Source organism: Plecotus auritus, assembly GCF_963455305.1.
Source record: "Plecotus auritus genome assembly, chromosome: 6".
NCBI lineage: Eukaryota > Metazoa > Chordata > Mammalia > Chiroptera > Vespertilionidae > Plecotus > Plecotus auritus.
The window spans coordinates 31,335,984-31,349,272 of NC_137773.1; the positions used below are offsets into that span (position 1 = coordinate 31,335,984).

Here is a 13,289-nt window from a genome sequence, read left to right on the forward strand (position 1 = left end):
TGCTGGCAGCTCTGTGTCCAGCTGGACTCTTTTCTTGGCCCATATACTTATTTATTCATCCTAAGATTTGAGCTTATTCTATTTTAAAGCATCTTGTAGCACTTTATAACTTTTATCAGGCTTGATTATAATTTACATGTTCATTCTGTAATTTATCACTGATGCAATAGATATTTGTTGAACTTTTATTATTTGTCCTCTGGTTCCAGCTACGCTTGCTGGTATCCTGAATGTTCCATAGGAAAAGTGAGCTATTCTCCGTCCTTTCCCACCCAGTCTCAGGGGCGTGTCCTATCTAGACCTTTCTAATAAACTGGCACTACTCATTCAACTATTGCCCAGGGGCTTGTTTTTCTCCCTCCCCAGACTACTAATCAAGGTTTGTTCAGTGGCTGCAAAGTCAGTTTCTCAGCTGGTTGAAGTAAACATAATAAAGAAAGCAAATGAACTGCTACGGTAGCATCTCACATAATACATAGGAAAGGGAAAGGAACTCCAGAGACAGGTTGTTTGCTTGCTCTTGGGGAATACCTGCTGTTTGGGGAGGTCACTGCTTGTTTGGACGCTACTTTTCTCCACTCCTGAATGACCAGGTATCATTCTCTGCACTCTGCTGGCCTGACGGAGCACCCCATTTTATTGGTTAAGGGAAGCATGTGGAAGGCCTCACAGAGTAGTATCCTGAAAAGAGAACAGGGCTTTTGGAGGCACTCAAATCTGGCTTGAATTTCTAGTTCTACCACTTCTGTCTGACCTTGTATAAATCATTTAACCTCTTTATACTTCTGCTTCCCTATCTATGAAAAGGACATGACAATTCTGTTATTAGAAATGTACAGAAGTACAATGTATATGCAAGCAGTTGGCACCTATAAAATAACAGTGCAGAGCAGATTAGAGGTGCAAGTAACTTTTATTTTTAAAATATTTGGTTGTCAAAAATTCACACAGTACACAAATATATAAAGTAGGTGACTTGCAGGTGGCCTATTCTGCATGAATTTTCAAAGGACTATTTATTGTTTGATTCTCTTGGCTTTATCCCAAACGAAGACACACCAGCTTGATTTATTTTTACTCCCCACACCCTCCTTTTTGAGGATCCTTCCCCTAGAAAGAAATTAGGCTGTTAGGCAATCACAGAAGAAACTTCGAAGTTCCACTGTGATTTAGCTTAGTAGCAAAACCAAGCCCGCGGGCTTCTTTTCCAGTCCTCTCTCTTTCGGCGGAGGGATACAGGAAAAAAGAAAGTTCCAGCAAATTTGCGTAGGGAGACGCTAGGGGGGCGGAACTTAACAGAAAACCGGAAACAGGCGGGGCTAATCATTCTAGTGCCGCAAGCTTCCGTGAGGGGACCGCCTGCTGCTCTGGAAGACGGCAATTGGGTGAGGCGACGAACAACGTAATAGCCGGGCGCTCACGGGTTCAGACTGTCGCCGTGGCGTCTGCGCATCTGAAGCTGGTTGCTGCTGCGGCCGCCTGGAATTGTGGGGGTTGTGTCTACCCCTCGGCTGCCCGGCAGGAAGCCGAAGGTAGGGGCGGTGAGGGCCGTCTAGCCCTGGAGCTGGGCGGGGGGCTCGGTGCACTGCCCGGCCTCCTCCCGCCAATGGCCCCGGCGCCTTCCCAGCACTGTTCTGGGGTCCCCACACATCTTCCCTAGTGTCTCCGAAGCGGGACGTCCAAGTGGGACCTGCGCTCCTCATTAGTGTCCGCAGACCTGTTCTCTCAGCCCAACGGCCGCTTTCCCTACCTTTCCCACTCAGAATGTCTCTAGTAACCCTTCTTAAATGTCAGGAGATAAGGCAGTGGGGGTCTGAGACTGGCTTTTTGGCTCCGCATCTGTGACAGTCTCCCTCCCTGTTCTCGTCTCCTGGCCTCAATTTGTGCATCTGTCTCTAACCTCTCCAGTGTTGACACTGGTTCTTGGTCGTCTCTTCTCTTCACCATATGGAATTACGCCCTTCCCCCGTGGTATTTCTACTCCTGTCTTGTGTTTTTCTTCGTTCTGGGAGACGAAGACATGCCTTTAAAGTAGGGGTTACAGACTTTGGTGTGTCTCAAATACCTTGGAGATTGTGCCTATCCCTTGTCTCAACTTAGGTATTTTGGATAAAGTGGCGCTAGAGCACCCTCAAGTCCTCCCCAGGTGGTTCTGATTCAGGTGGTCCCAAAATCCTGGCTTTGAGATTCTTTATTTCGGAAGATAGAATCCCGTTGATATATGAGCCCCTGTAGTGTGGCTTCAGGTGGGAAAGACCAGGAGTTAGGAAATGCCCTGCACCTGAGAGGCCAGTGGGGGCTTCCTTTGTACTGTAGAGCTGGAGGGCGGGTTGATGCCTTTAAACATATATATTTATGCATACAGTTTTCTAATAAATATTTTTCAGTGCCTGGCTTCAGTCAAGCCCAGCTGGCTTTCCGATCTCAATTAAACAAAACTACAAACTGCTTTGGGGTATGGGATATTCTATTAACCCGAACTAGGTGGGCAGGAGGAGACTGAATCTTCCATGTCTGCTAACAGAAGAAACTGATGTGTTTATAGTATAAACTTTATACACATTAATAGTGTTTGTTTTGACAGTGCAAAAGATGTTTCATATCTGTGTGTCTTTTTAGCTCTCACCTCACCCAACCTTTTTTCTTTTTTGATAAAAACATAGATTTGGGGATTGAGTAGGATTTTGCTGGGATCTAAGGCATGAGGATATCAGGATTGATGTTTGTATAGCATGCATCAGGACTTGGTCTGTGATTTCAGCTGAGAACATGGCCCTTAGGTTTTTTAAGAAGGTGTTGCCACATCAGATTTATTTTAACCTTTCATTTGGTTGTATAGTGAATTTAATCTGCTAACACGTGTTGTTCTGATGAAATTGGCTACAGAAAAGATTGGCCCCATTTTACAGATGGTGGGAATAGGGATGATGTAACCCAGGAATGAAAAGTTGCTTTGTACTCTGAGTCATGCTCCCCCACTCCTACTCACCCTCTTTCTGCTGTCTTTGAAGGCCAGTTCTTGCTTCTCTGTAGAGGCCAACTTTGAACTCTGGTGTGTTTCATTGGCTCTAAGAAATTAAGTGAAACTGAAAAGTAACAAAATGGGTTTTAAAAAATAAACATGCCAGAATTTAATGCTTTGATAAGTGTTCTCCTGAAGAGTGGTATGTGTAGGTGTGGGTGGTGGGGGTTGAGGGTGGCATCACTTAATGTGATATGGCCATTATCCAAAGCAGTTTTGAAAATTCACTTCTGAAATTGTTTCCAGAGACATTAATAATAGCACCATACTGTATTTAAAAAAAAATTTGTTGTTACCTCAAATAGGCATGGTTAAAAACCTTGTCATCTGATTTGTCTACAGATGACTTAATAGTTCTTTTGAAGTGGACATAACGCTTTTTTAGAGTGTGGTAATCCTGAGTTTTGATTCTGAGTCTAATTCATCATTTGTTAGCCATATGACCTTGGACAAGTTATTTCACCTCTTAGGCTTGGTTTTCCACTGCATAAAAATGGGAATAATACTTTGAAGAGTGGTGGTGTGCCCTCCTAGGGGTACACCCACTCGAATCTACTTTTCAAGTGAATTTTCTTTCTCCTAAACTTTTTTAAAAATTGTTTTTATTGATTTCAGAGAGAGGAAGGGAGAGGGGGAGAGGTAGAGAGGGATAGAAACATCAGTAATGAAAGAGAATCATTGATTGGCTGCCTCGTGCAAACCAGGAATGGAGCTGTGACCTGTTTCATAGGCCAACGCTCGACCCCTGAGCAACACTGTACGGGCTCTCCTAAACTCTTTTTTTTTTTTTTTAAATCTTTATTGTTCCCCCCCCCCGGCCCCACTGACCTCGTCCATAGGTGTAAGCTCTTTGTCCAATCTCTCCCCGCACCGCCCACAACTCCTTCCCCCCGAGAATTGTCAGTCTGCTACCTTTCCATGCCCCTGATTCTATTATATTCACAGTCTGTTCTGTTCATCAGGTTTTTTTATTCTATTTGATTTTTAGGTTCACTTGTTGATAGATATATATTTGTTGTCACTTCGTTGTTCATAATTTTTTGTCTTTACCTTTTTCTTCTTCCTCTTCTTAGAGAATACCCTTCAGCATTTCATATAATCCTGGTTTGGTGGTGATGAACTCCTTTAGCTTTTTCTTGTCTGTGAAGCTCTTTATCTGACCTTCAATTCTAAATGATAGTTTTGCTGGGTAGAGTAATTTGGTTGTAGGTTCTTGCTATTCATCACTTTGTATATTTCTTGCCACTCCCTCCTGGCCTGCATAGTTTCTGTTGAGAAATCAGCTGACAGTCATATGGGTACTGCCTTGTAGGTAACTAACTGTTTTTCTCTTGCTGCTTTTAAGATTCTCTCTTTGTCTTTTGCTCTTGGCATTTTAATTATGATGTCTCTTGGTGTGGTCCTCTTTGGATTCCTTTTGTTTGGGGTTCTTTGCACTTCCTGGACTTGTAAGTCTATTTCTTTCACCAGGTAGGGGAAGTTTTCGGTCATTATTTCTTCAAATAGGTTTTCAATATCTTGCTCTCTCTCTCCTTCTGGCACCCCTATAATTCGGATGTTGGTATGCTTGAAGTTGTCCCAGAGGCTCCTTACACTATCTTCATATTTTTGGATTCTTTTTTCTTTTCTGGTTGGGTGTTTTTTGCTTCCCTGTATTTCAAATCTTTGACTTGATTCTTGGGATCCTCTAGTCTGCTGTTGGATCTCTGTATACTGTTCTTTATTTCAGTCAGTATATGCTTAATTTCTGATTGGTCCTTTTTCATATCCTTGAGGGTCTCTCTAAATTTCTTGGAGGTTTCTAGAAGCTTCTTGAGTAACCTTATAACCGTAGTTTTGAACTCTATATCCAGTATTTTGCTTTCATCCATTTCTTTCATTTGTGACTTATTTGTCTCCGCATTTTGGCTGCTTCCCTGTGTTTGTTTCTATGTACTGGGTAGCTGCTAAGTCTCCTTGAGTTGATAGAGTGGCCTTGTGTGGTAGGTGTCCTATAGGGCCCAGTGGCTCAGCCTCCCCAGTTACCTGAGGTGGACACTCTTGGTGCACCCCTTTGTGGGCTGTGTGCACAGTCTTGTTGTAGTTAAGCCTTGATTGCTGTTGGTATCACTGGGAGGAATTGACCTCCAGGCCAATTGGCTGTGATGACCAGCTGTGTCTATACTGGAAGATCTGTTGCACAGGCGACACCCTTATGGGGCAGGACTTGCTTCAGTGGGGCTTTGGTACTCACTGAGTCTGCCCCCTGAGTGTGTCTCTTATGGAAGTGAAGAGTTGTAATCCGGTATGGTCTTACTCTGACCACTGGGTACACTGGCTCTTGGATTTCCAAGGAGGTGCAAGGTCAGCCCCTGTCTGGGGCCGCCCAGCAGAAGCTACAGAGACATCTTCAGATTCTTCCTCTTTGTATGGGGTTTGGAAGTGCCCAGACGAGGCCCAGCTGTGAAGCAAGGTAGGCTGCTGCTGCAGGGCCTTGGACCTTCTTTTGGAAACTCTGGGGCTCTCTGACCCAGCTGCAGTGTGACAGGTTTTAGGAGGAGAAAGGACAGGCCATTCATATGCAAAAGCCGATGCACACAGCTTGGGTGGGGTTGTAAAGTGGGAGGGGCAGGGTCTCTGGGAATCACCAGGGCAGAGCAAACAGCAATGGCTGCCAGTCAGTCCTGCACCAGAGAGGTCCCCGGGTCTCTGCGTCCCACACCCCTGTGCAGGAACAATGATCGCTGCAAGCACCTCTGAGAGAAAGCCGCCTTCGTGTTCCAGCCTGATGCCAGACAGTCCAGTTTCTCCTGGTATGTGTCTGGGTCCCCCAGAGTCTTGCCCAGAACTGGAGTTCAGAGCAGTCGGGAGCTTGTATCTCCCTCCCGATGAAAAGAGCAGCACATGCAGGTGCCAGCACTTTCCGTGCCTCCTACCAGTCCCACTGTGCTTTCTTTACCTCTCTAGTTGTGGAACTTCTACTCAGCCAGTTTTCCCGCGGTTCTGGGTGGTAATTGTTCTGCCTTTTAGTTGTAATTTTGATGTGGTTGTGAGAGGCATCAAGTATAGGTGTTTACCTTTGCCGCTATCTTGGTTCTCCCCTCATTCTTTTTTTTTTTCCTCTCCTAAACTCTTAAGAGTCCCCATGAGACTTGCAACCAGGGGAGCAGTGGGCAGTGGCAGCTCATCTTGGGCTAAACCCCTGAACCTGGCCCCAAGGCTCCCTTTTCTCTGACACCAGTGAGCTAACAGCAGCCCCTTGGCTCACTTCTTTCCAATAACATTTCTGGAGAGCCAAAGCAGCCCCGCCTAGGCTCTCTCCTGTTGTTTCTTCTATCCTAGGTCCTTCGTTATTTCACTGTTCCCAGCTTTAATAAATGTACTCTCAAAAAACAAATACTTTGAAGAATAGTTAAATGAAGTAATACACATGAAAGCTCTTGGGAATAGGAATGCAATAACTGTTTTCATCATCAAAGAATGAAGATTGGCTATTAATGAGAATATTAAAAAATGACAATCTGTAAAGGCAAGTTTTATCTTTTTCCAAATAGATGATGCCTTCCAATCCTTTTTGCTATGTTTGTGGATTCATGCTCTTCTCATCTAGCCTCTTGTATGTGTTTTTTCTTCATTATTTTCTATCCTTTCCTAACTGAAGCTTTGCTGCAGAGGCTGTCTGCCAGTGTCTAGGAATAAGCCGCTTTCAGGAGAGCTAATCTGAACATTTTTACAGTGCAATCCCTGCGATTTTTCTCTGGGGCCTCAGATGGTACTTAGGTCATGCTTTGTAACAAAGGGTTCTCTATCTCCTGGATTTGGTGTTAATTTGGAGACCTATCCTTGTGGAGGTAATCTTTTTCTTTCTAAGGGCGGATGAATATCCTCCTCTGAGTTGGTTTTAAGCTTCAAGACTTAGTCTTCCACAGCATAGAGCTTCTTATTTTAATTATATGTGGCCTAAGGAAATATCCCGCCCTTTTCTTCATTTACTGGTAATTTCACAAAGGGTTTCACTGCTGAATAGGGGAGAATACTAGTAGACTGTTGCTATTCAGGCTGGGCTTGGGGTAACCTCTGATTCCTAGCATCAACAACAATCGAGTTTGTCTTTGGGACAAAAACCTCTAAAAGATTCAAGGTACTCAGGACACATGTGAAGAATCTCCCAGAATTTTCCTGGCTTGTTAAGGGTTTACACCTGGTATCCTCACTTGTGCAATTTTCTACCTTGGAGACAGAATTCAGTAGCAATAGAACTATGTTCATCCCAGACTGGTAGTTCTTTCAGGTTCCCTGAGGCAGCTCATTGACAAGGATAATGGTTATGATGGCTGGTTATGTCTGCCCTCATTCATATTCTCTCTCTCTTGCTCTTTCTGCTTTTATTAGCATCTGTTTTATGCTGAATTTACCCCTGGCCCATAAATGTTTTGTTTCTTCAGTTTTACCTGGGATATCTTTTTCTTCTGTGCAAATCCCTCTTCTGGATTAGGAACAATATGCTCTTTTTCAGTAATTTCATTGTGTAAGGGAGAGCTCATTTATGGGTTTATCCATTCATGATCTCTGTAACTTCTGCACCCCATCTTGGGTGCTTTTGTTCACACAGATGTGGTCATTAAGCATCTAAATGTTAAGTTCAATATTACTCTCTGCATTTTTAAGCATGTGCAGCAAAAATTTAGCACTCTTTTTGGACTATTGACCCTGTGTCCTGCCCTACCATTTGACCTGGGTATACTTACCAACTCCACCGTTGTAATGGCAGAATGGCACACTTTGCTTCTGCAAAGTGACATCTTTCAGATACTTGGTGGCTTCTCAGATAGGATATGCATATCTTTGATGGCCTTGCCCTCAATCTCTTAATAGTGCCCTTGGCTTTGGTGTTTGAGGCATTGAGAAGTGTCTTAGTAAGTTATTGGCTGCTATAACAATGCCATAGACTGGGTAGCTTAAATAACAAACATTTATTTCTCACACAGTTCTGGAGGCCTGCTGGTCAGGTTCTTGGTGAGAGCCCTTCTTTTGGTTCACAGTAGCTGACTTCTTGCTGTATCCTCATGTGGCTCAGAGAATAGAGAGAGCCCTGGTTTGGTCAACTCTCTGTAAGGGCACTAATCCCCTCATAGGGGCTCCACCCACATGATCTACTCTGACCTTAACTACTTCCAAAGGCCCATCTCCAAAAATACAATCACATTGGGAATTAGGGTTTCAACGTAAGTATTTGGAGGGGGAGAGACACATTCAGTCCATAACAAGAAGGAAGTGGCATAGTCAGTGCACGAGAACCATTCCATGCCAATGCCTTGGTGGAGGTTAGGGGCAGAGAGCTCTGAGTCTAGGGCTAGGCAAATGGCATATTTCAATCTTGGCTCAGGAATGCTGCTGAAGTACTGTAAATCCTTCATGACAATCATCATGTTTCTTGGGGTCACCTCATTAGTGAAATGAAAATGCCTGTATTGATCTCTCCTATGAGGAGGGTGAACAACCATCCTAGTTTTCCCAGGACTGAGGGATTTCCCACATGTGGGACTTTTGTGCCCAACCAGGAAAGTCTGGGGCAATCAGTACAACTTGGTCATCCTACACATGACTATTATGCAAATTAATGACAATCTTTATGGAAACTGGGTCAACCCTTTGAACCAAATGTTTCTTTTTTTAAAATATATTTTATTGATTTTTTACAGAGAGGAAGGGAGAGGAATAGAGAGTTAGAAACATCGATGAGAGAGAAACATCGATCAGCTGCCTCCTGCACACGCCCTGCTGGCCTGCAACCAAAGTACGTGCCCCTGACCAGAATCGAACCCGGGACCCCTCAGTCCGCAGGCCGACGCTCTATCCACTGAGCCAAACCAGTCCCAGCCAAATGTTTCTTAACCTTTTTGTTTATTATCACTTTTGAGACTTTTCCTAATCTCCCCCCCAGCCATGCCATCTGAATTGTAATACCACAGATATGTATTTGTTTATGTACTGTGTAATATCTATGATTTTTTTCCCCAGCAATCCGTTTTCACCCCCTTGGGGGTGATATTGCCCTCATTGAGAATGCATTTCTTACTTATATCCTCTTTCTAATCTATACTATACTGATAAAAGAGTAATATGCTAATTAGACCAGGAGACCTTCCAGACGTCCTTCCGGACAAAGCCATAGTGGCAGGGCCGAGGCAGAGGTGGTTAGGGGCGATCAGGTCAGGAGGGGAGGGCAGTTGGGGATGATCAGGCCAGTGGAGGGGGCAGTTGGGGGTGAGCAGGCCAGCAGGGGGGGCAGTGGGGGTGAGCAGGCTGGCAGTGGGGGGCAGTTGGGGGTGATCAGGCCAGCAGGGGGGCAGTTGGGGGCAATCAGGCCAGTAGGGGGGGCAGTTGGGGGCAATCAGGCTGGCAGGGGGGCAGTTGGGGGTGATCAGGCTGGCGGGGGGGGGGCAGTTGGGGGCAAGCAGGCCAGCAGGCAGAGTGGTTAGGGGCGATCAAGCAGGCAGGCAGGTGAGTGGTTAGAAGCAAGCGGTCCCAGATTGGAGAGGGTGCAGGCTGGGCTGAGGGACACCCCTCCCCTGTGCACGAATTTCGTGCACCGGGCCACTAGTCTTCTATAATAATAAAAGCGTAATATGCAAATCGACCGAATGACTGAACAGCAGAATGACCATCTGGACGACCACGCTATGACACTCACTGGCACCAGGCCAGCCAAAGCGGGTGTGATGTGATTGGTCAGGGGCCTGGCCATCGCCCCATGATCGCCCTGCAGAAGGAGGCCCAGGCCACAGACTGGTGAGCTGCAGCGGGTGGGCGGGACCTCCCTCTGCCAGGGCGATTGATCACGGGGCTCCCAGACTGTGAGAGGGCTGAGCAGCTGAGCCCCTCCGAGTGCCAAATTTTGTGCACTGTGCCTCTAGTATAGTCATTAGGGCTTGTTTTCTATCTAGTTGATCCAGCTGTTATTACAAGCTTTTTCAATGCCTCAAACACCAAACTAGTAAAGCCAGGAAAGCATTATCTCATCTAATTCCCATAGCAGTCTTGTAAGATAGTTGGTATTATCCCCATTTTATAGATGAAGAAACTGAGGCTCAGTGAGGTTAAGTGCTGCAGCGAAGCTTTAAACTCAGTTTTGACTCCAAAGCTCTTTCTATTGCACCAGCCGTGGGCAAACTACGGCCCGCGGGCCGGATCCGGCCCGTTCGGCTGTTCTATCCGGCCCGCAGAGCTGAAAGAGCAGAGGGTTCTCTTGCTCTCCCCTCCGCTCCTTTACTTTGAATTTATATTAGTTCACACAAACACTCCTCCATCCATGCTTTTGTTCCGACCCTCCGGTCCAGTTTAAGAACCCATTGTGGCCCTCGAGTCAAAAAGTTTGCCCACCCCTGCTATTGCACTGTGCTTCTCCCTCCCTCCCTCCCCCCCCACACCCCAGGAGTCTTGCAGTTACCAGGGCATTTGACCATTCAGCTTATTTTCTCAAGGCACTACTAACAGGCCCAGTGGAAGATGTTGGGGACACTAATGTGAAACAGTTCTTGCTGCTGAAGAGCTCACTGTTTTTCCAGGGTGGGAATGCCTTAGGGCTAAAAGCCCTTATTATTCTTTTCTATTTGGGTTGTAGCTAAGCCATGGCTGGTTGTCATGGAAAGATTTGAGCTAATTGGCCTTTAGGAGGGTCAAAACTGTGAGTTCGACCTTGCTACAGGGTGGGGCAAAAGTAGGTTTATGGCTGTTCATATGTAAAACAATGCAATAATTAATAATAAATTCTGTATTTTGCATACTCACAACTTGTAAACCTACTTTTGCCCCACTTTGTATATCTATTTTCCAACCAGCTGAGCTCTTTTTAATTTCTGAGCATGGTATGTTTATGATGTAACCAAAACTCCTTAGCCACTACATATTTGTGAGCATAAGGATTTCTGTTTTGCTTATTGATGTTCTTTTTTTTTTTGCTAATCCTCACCTGAGGATATTTTTTTCCATTGATTGATTTTTTTTTTTTTTTTTTTTTTTTAGAGTGGAAGGCAGGGACTGAGGGTGGGGGAAGAAAGAGAGAATATCATCAGTGTGAGAGAGATACATTGATTAGTTGCCTCCGGCATGTGCCCCAACTGGGGCTGGGGATCAACCTGCAACCCAGAAATCGAACCAGCGACTCCTCGCTTCCCAGGATGATACTCTAACCGTACTGAACAACACTGGCCAGGGCATTTTTTGAAAGTGTTTTAAGTTTTTATTGATTTCAGAGAAGAAGGGAGAGGGAGAGAGAGAGAGAAACATCAGTGATGAGAGAGAATCACAGATCAGCTGCCTCTTACGCAGCCCCTACTGGGGATCGAGCCTGCAAGCTGGGATGTGCCCTGACTGGGAAAATGGAACTGTGACCATCTGGTTTATAGGTGTACCCGCAACCATTGAGCCACACTGGCTGATCTTATTGATATTCTTAATAATTTGGAGCAGTTGTTTGCCCTTTTGTGAAGTTATTCATGTTATCTATTGAGAGACTTGGAGAAGAAATGGGATGTGGGTGGAGGAATGAGTTTTACCTGGACTTCTCCAGAGAGGCTGGAATTAAGTTTATCCTTTATTGTTTTTATTTTCTTTCAAATCTTGGACTTTCGAGTCGGTCCATTTACCATCTGCTTCTCTGTTGCTTCCTAGGCTTTATTTTTTCACAGCTGAACCTCCTGGACTGGAGGTTGGAGCCTTTGGGGAGTGTCTGATGTTTAGCTCATGTCACATGTCATATCCACAGAGAAACTGAAAGGGGTATGTTTTTGAGGTCTGCTTGCTGGCTGTGCTTTCACACAGAGGGAGTTCTTGATTATGCCTTTTAATGACCACTTGTCATCACAGGTAGAGGGATATCACAGCAGTCACTGAGCAGATCCATGTCTAGTCACTTCTCTCTGCATGTATTCTGCCTCTTCTGTCTTGTGAGGGGAGGAGTTCTAGAAACTGGAGTAATCTGAGATGCATCCCAAAGGTCTGGTGAGGCAGACTAATGCCATTTTAAATGGACGTTTCTTTACTTTTGGCAGTAGTTTCATGCATATGCCTTACATTTCTGTGAGGCTCCCAAGGTGGGCAGCAACCACCTGACCAAACTCTATATTAGCAGGCTACAGTTCACTGCAAGTTACATAAGGTAGGACAGTCAATATCTATAAGATTGATTGTCATGCTTTGAATCCAGTGGATAGTAGACATTGGAGGTTTAAGGGGCCAGCTCATAAGCAAGGTATTTAAGGTTGAATTTTGTGACCCTACCCATCTGATAGTCATGGGGAGTTGGTTTGATTGTATTCATGAAGCAAAGTCTCCATCTGTGGGTGCAGCTCCTAAAGTCTAAAATAGTATATCTGGGCTGGAAGAAATCATCTTGGGGTCTTTATATCAGTTTCATTGAAGAAATCAGGGCTGTGCCTGGTTCATTTGTAGTTCCTTGGGTGAGTGAAAAGTCAGGAGATAGTCTTTCAGGTCTGTTGTTGCTCAGTATTGTAGTTTTGCATTTGGTGGATTCTTATTTTACTACTGTAAGCCCAGTGCACGAAATTCGTGCACGGGTAGAGTCCCTAGGCCTGGCTGGCTATCAGGACTGATTGGGGCCTTCCAGTTACCGGCCGGGCCTTCCTTTGTTCTGTGCCACCCCTTGGTGGTCAGCACACGTCATAGCGAGTGATCAAACTCCCTGTCCCCTGGTCGAACTCCTGAGGGGACACTTTGCATAATAGCCTTTTATATATATAGATGACAAAACAACCCTAGAGAAGTGAAATGGGTGGTATACCTTTTTTAGGGCCATCAGTGTATTAATGGCAGAGCTCTGAGACTCGAGCCAAAGGGCTCACAGAGGGTGGCCATAGAATTTGTTAGGATTATTTAAAGCCTTGTAAAGATGCAAGAGACTATTGTAGTGAAAAATCTCCAGAGAGGGAGAAGGCCCCTCCACTGACTATCTTGTCCATTATACATACAATCCTCATTGTTGAGGGTTTTAGCTGTCATGCTGATTTTTCTCCTATTCGTGTTGAAGTTTTCCTCTTGCTCTCATCCCTGATGAAATAGATTTTAAGTTTCCCCATTTTAGAAACAAAGAAATAGCTTTCAGGCCAGACTGCTGTGTGTTCTGTAAAGAACAGGGCCAGTGCACCAGTGGGCCTTTCCTGGTGACCCAAGCAAACCTTTAATGTATCTCAAAGGAAAAGGAATGAATGGTAGGTCAGAGTGGTTTAAAAACACTTTGGAGTCAGCTCACTTGGTTTCATATTCTACT

General features: G+C 45.0%; 1 protein-coding gene across 3 annotated transcripts in view; it reads left to right on the forward strand.

The window, feature by feature from the left end:
• The first annotated feature begins 1,307 nt into the window (after positions 1 to 1,307).
• SIL1 (SIL1 nucleotide exchange factor) overlaps positions 1,308 to 13,289 on the forward strand; it is a 237,221-nt gene continuing 225,239 nt past the window's right edge. The window contains exon 1 of one of the 3 annotated variants that reach the window (XM_080672995.1): positions 1,308 to 1,532. The gene's annotated coding sequence lies outside the window, so the exon portion shown is untranslated. The remainder of the gene's footprint in view (positions 1,533 to 13,289) is intronic. The other 2 variants (XM_080672994.1, XR_013960842.1) reach the window with 2 other exon arrangements.